Genomic DNA, 5210 nt, shown 5'->3' on the forward strand with positions numbered 1-5210 from the left:
TCAGCGGCCATGGCTCACGGGCCCAGCCGCTCCGCGGCATGTGGGATCCTCCCGGACCGGGGCACGAACCCGTGTTCCCTGCATCGGCAGGCAGACTCTCAACCACTGCGCCACCAGGGAAGCCCTCTCACTGTGGTTTTAATTTGCATTTCCCTGATGACATGTGATGTGGAATATCTTTTCTTTTCAATACAGGGCTTTTACTGTATCTTTAAAGTATCACAAATATGTCTTGGGAATCATTCAGCATCTTGTTTCGGTAGCTGGACATCTTAAAACTTTTTCAGCAGCCTGCTGAACTGTTCCTTTTTCAGAGACATAGATACTACCCAGAAATTTTCTGATATCCTTGTTTTTAACTGTTGTGGCTTGCTGAAAAAAAGCAGCTAAATTTGATTTAAGTCCACTGCTGTTTCCTTCAAGAATTAACGCATCTTTCTGGGCTTGAGATATGGAGCAAGCAACTCCTGGCCTCATCCAAACTTTGTGGATCTATTTTTCACCCAAGAAATTTTGGATTTCAACAAGAGACACATTCTTCTGAATAATGGCATTGATGGGGAAGTGAGCATACACAGCCTCATCTTGTGATGGAAGCCCAGGGTGACACTCTTGGTCATGCACTGTACGTGACTACAGATAGTGCTAGAGGTACCAGTCCCTTTCTATTTCCCCAATATTTGTCAGCCTGGAGCCTCTTCTTTTCTTTCCAAGGAAACCGAGTTCTACTTTGATGTGACTGAAATCCTTCTTCAGGATTCCTCAGGGGCCCTTCATGATAACGGTGTGTTCTTTCAGAGTAATGTCAATATTTTCTAGAATGTGGACAGCCTGATTGCTGAGAATGGTCTTCATTCTTGCAGTAGACGTGACAAAGACTTCATATGTTTATTTGCCATCTGTATATCTTATTTGGTGAGTCTCATTAGGTCTTTGGCCCATTTTTTATTGGTTTGTTCATTTCCTTATTGTTGGGTTTTAAGAGTTCTTTGTATATTTTGGATAACATCCTTTATCAGATGTGTCTTTTGCAAGACATTCTCCCAGTCTCTGGGTTGTCTTCTCATTCTCTTGACATTGTCTGTTTTTTTAAACATCTTTATTGGAATATAATTGCTTTACAGTGTTGAGTTATTTTCTGCTGTATAACAAAGTGAATCAGTTATAAGCATACGTATATCCCCATATCCCCTCTCTCTTGCATCTCCCTCCCACCCTCTTTATCCCATCCCTCTAGGTGGTCACAAAGCACCGAGCTGATCTCCCTGTGCTATGTAGCTGCTTCCCACTAGCTATCTGTTTTACATTTGAGAGTGTACATATGTCAATGCTACACTTTCACCTCGTCCCAGCTTACCATTCCACCTCCCCATGTACTCAAGTCCATTCTCTTGGTCTATGTCTTTATTCCTGTCCTGCCCATAGGTTCATCAGAACCATTTTTTTTTTAGATTCCATATATATGTGTTCACATACAGTATTTGTTTTTCTTGTTCTGACTTACTTCACTCTGTATGACAGACTCTAGGTCCGTCTACCTCACTACAAATAACTCAGTTTCGTTTCTTTTTATGGCTGAGTAATATTCCATTGTATATATGTGCCACATCTTTATCCATTCAACTGTTGATGGACACTTAGGTGGCTTCCATGTACTGGCTATTGTAAATAGAGCTGCAGTGAACATTGTGGTGCATGAATTTTTCTGAATTATGGTTTTCTCAGAGTATATGCTGAGTAGTGGATTTGCTGGGCCCTATGGTAGTTCTATTTTTAGTTTTTCAAGGAACCTCCATACTGTTCTCCATAGTGGCTATACCAATTTACATTCACATCAACAGTGAAAAAGGGTTCCTTTTTCTCCACACCCTCTCCAGCATTTATTGTTTGTAGATTTTTTGATGATGGCCATTCTGACTGCTGTGAGGTGATACCTCATTGTGGTTTTGATTTGCATATCTCTAATGATTAGTGATGTTGAGCATCCTTTCATGTGTTTGTTGGCAATCTGTATATCTTCTTTGGAGATATATCTATTTAGCTCTTCTGCCCATTTTTGGATTGGGTTGTTTGTTTTTTTGATATTGAGCTGCATGAGCTGCTTGTATATTTTGAAGATTAATCCTTTCTCAGTTGCTTCGTTTGCAAATATTTTCTCCCATTCTGAGAGTTGTCTTTTTGTCTTTTTTTGGTTTCCTTTGCTGTGCAAAAGCTTTTAAGTTGCATTAGGTCCCATTTGTTTATTTTTGTTTTTATTTCCATTTCTCTAGGAGGTGGGTCAAAAAGGATCTTGCTGTGATTTATGTCAAAGGGAGTTCTACCTATGTTTTCCTCTAAGAGTTTGATAGTGTCTGGCCTTATTAGGTCTTTAATCCATATTGAGTTTATTTTTGTGTATGGTTTTAGGGAGTGTTCTATTTCATTCTTTTACATGTAGTTGTCCAGTTTTCCTAGTACCACTTATTGATGAGGCTGTCTTTTCTCCATTATATACTCTTTCCTCCTTTATCAAAGATAAGGTGACCATAGGTGCGTGGGTTTATGATGTTGCAGTGATAGTGGGAGTGTTTCCTTAATTTCTCTTTCAGATTTTTCATCATTAGTATATAGGAATGCAAGAGATTACTGTGCATTAATTTTGTATGCTCCTACTCTACCAAATTTATTGGTTAGCTCTACTAGTTTTCTGGTAGCATCTTTAGGATTCTCTATGTACAGTATCATGTCTTCTGCAAACACTGACAGTTTTACTTCTTTTTTTCTGATTTGGATTCCTTTTATTTCTTTTTCTTCTCTGATGGCCATGGCTAAAACTTCCAAAACAAGCCATCTGGTCCTGGGCTTTTGTTTGTTGGAAGATTTTTAATCACAGTTTCAATTTTAGTACTTGTGATTGGTCTGTTTATATTTTGCATTTCTTCCTGGCTCAGTCTTGGAAGGTTGTGTTTTTCTAAGAATTTGTCCATTTCTTTCAGGTTGTCCATTTTAGTGGCATATAGTTGCTTGTAGTAATCTCTCATGATCCTTTATATGTCTGCAGTGTCAGTTGTTACTTCTTTTTCATTTCTAATTCTGTTGATTTGAGTCTTCTCTCTTTTTCCTTTATGAGTCTGGCTAATGGTTTATTAATTTTGTTTATCTTCTCAAAGAACCAGCTTTTAGTTTTATTGATCTTTGCTATTCTTTCATTTGTTTTTCATTTATTTCTGATCTGATCTTTATGATTTCTTTCCTTCTGCTAACTTTGGTGTGTTTTTGTTCTTCTTTCTCTAATTGCTTTAAGTGTAAGTTTAGGTTGTTTATTTGAGATATTTCTTGTTTCTTGAGGTAGGATTATATTGCTATAAACATCCCTCTTCAAACTGCTTTTGCTGCATCCCATAGGATTTGGGTCATCATGATTTCATTGTCATTTGTTTCTAGGTATTTTGGGATTTCCTTTTTGATTTCTTCAGTGATCTTTTGGTTATTTAGTAGCATATTGCTTAGACTCCATGTGTTTGTATTTTTTTTTCTTGTAATTGATATCTAGTCTCATAGCACTGTGGTCAGAAAAGATACTTGATATAATGTCCATTTTCTTAAATTTACCAAGCCCTGATTTGTGACCCAAGATATGGTCTATCCTGGAGAATGTTCCATGAGCACTTGAGAAGAAAATGTATGCTGTTGTTTTTGGATGGACTGTCCTATAAATATTAATTAAGTCCATCTTATTTAATGTGTCATTTAAAGCTTGTGTTTCCTTATTTATTTTCATTTTGGATGATCTGTCCATTGGTGAAAGTGGGGTGATAAAGTCCCCTACTCTGATTATGTTACTGTTGATTTCCCCTTTTTTGGCTGTTAGCATTTGCCTTATGTATTGAGGTGCTCCTATGTTGGGTTCATAAATATTTACAATTGTTAAATCTTCTTCTTGGATTGATCCCTTGATCATTATGTAGTGTCCTTCTTTGTCTCTTGTAATAGTCTTTATTTTAAAGTCTATTTCGTCTGATATGAGAATTGCTACTCCAGCTTTATTTTGATTTCTATTTGCATGGAGTATCTTTTTCCATCCCCTCACTTTCAGTCTGTATGTGTCCCTAGGTCTGAAGTGAGTCTCTTATGGACAGCATATGTACAGGTCTTGTTTTTGTATCCATTCCACCAGTCTATGTCTTTTTGTAGGAGCATTTAATCCATTTACATTTAAGGTAATTGTCGATATGTATGTTCCTATTACCATTTTCTTGTTTCTTTTGGGTTTGTTTTTATAGGTCTTTTCCTTTTCTTGTGTTTCCTGCCTAAAGAAGTTCCTTTAGCATTTGTTGTAGAGCTATTTTGGTGGTGCTGAATTCTCTTAACTTTTGCTTGTTTGTAAAGGTTTTGATTTCTCCATCGAATCTGAATGAGATCCTTGCTGGGTAGAGTAGTGTTGGTTGTAAGTTTTTCCCTTTCATCACTTTAAATATGTCCTGCCACTCCCTTCTGGCTTGCAGAGTTTCTGCTGAAATATCAGCTGTTAACCTTATGGGGATTCCCTTGTATATTAAGTGCTGCTCTTCCTTTGAAGCTTTTAATATTTTTCCTTTGTATTTAATTTTTGATAGTTTGACTAATATGTGTCTCGGCATGTTTCTCTTTGGGTGTATCCTGTGTGATACTCTCTGTGCTTCCTGGTCTTGATTGACTATTTCCTTTCCTATATTAGGGAGGTTTTTGACTATAATCTCTTCAAATATATTTTCAGACCCTTTCTCTTTCTCTTCTTTTTCTGGGACCCCTATAATTCGAATGTTGGTGCATTTAATGTTGCCCCAGAGGTCTCTGAGACTGTCCTCAATTCTTTTCATTCTTTGTTCTTTATTCTGCTCTCTGGCAGTTATTTCCACCATTTTATCCTCCAGCTCATGGATCTGTTCTTCTGCCTCAGTTATTGTGTTATTGATTCCTTCTAGAATTTTTTTAAATTTCAGTAATTGTGTTATTCATCAGTGTTTGTTTGCTCTTTAGTTCTTTTAGATCCTTTTTAAAGTTTCTCATGTTTTCTCCATTCTGTTCCCAAGATTTTGGATCATCTTTGGTATCATTATTCTGAATTCTCTTTAAGTTAGGTTGCTTATTTCATCTTCATTTATTTGGTCTTGGTAGGTTTTTACCTTGCTCCTTTGTCTGTAACAATTTTTTGTCGTTTCTTTCTTTTTTTTTTTTTTTTTTTTTTTTTT

The 5210-nt window shown here is 36.7% G+C and overlaps 1 pseudogene; it reads right to left on the reverse strand.

The window, feature by feature from the left end:
- Window positions 1-243: 243 nt before the first annotated feature.
- On the reverse strand, window positions 244-855 carry LOC112415102 (60S ribosomal protein L9 pseudogene; annotated as a pseudogene).
- Window positions 856-5210: the final 4355 nt, after the last annotated feature.

Source organism: Neophocaena asiaeorientalis, unplaced genomic scaffold (assembly GCF_003031525.2).
Source record: "Neophocaena asiaeorientalis asiaeorientalis breed wild unplaced genomic scaffold, Neophocaena_asiaeorientalis_V1.1 scaffold546, whole genome shotgun sequence".
Lineage (NCBI taxonomy): Eukaryota > Metazoa > Chordata > Mammalia > Artiodactyla > Phocoenidae > Neophocaena > Neophocaena asiaeorientalis.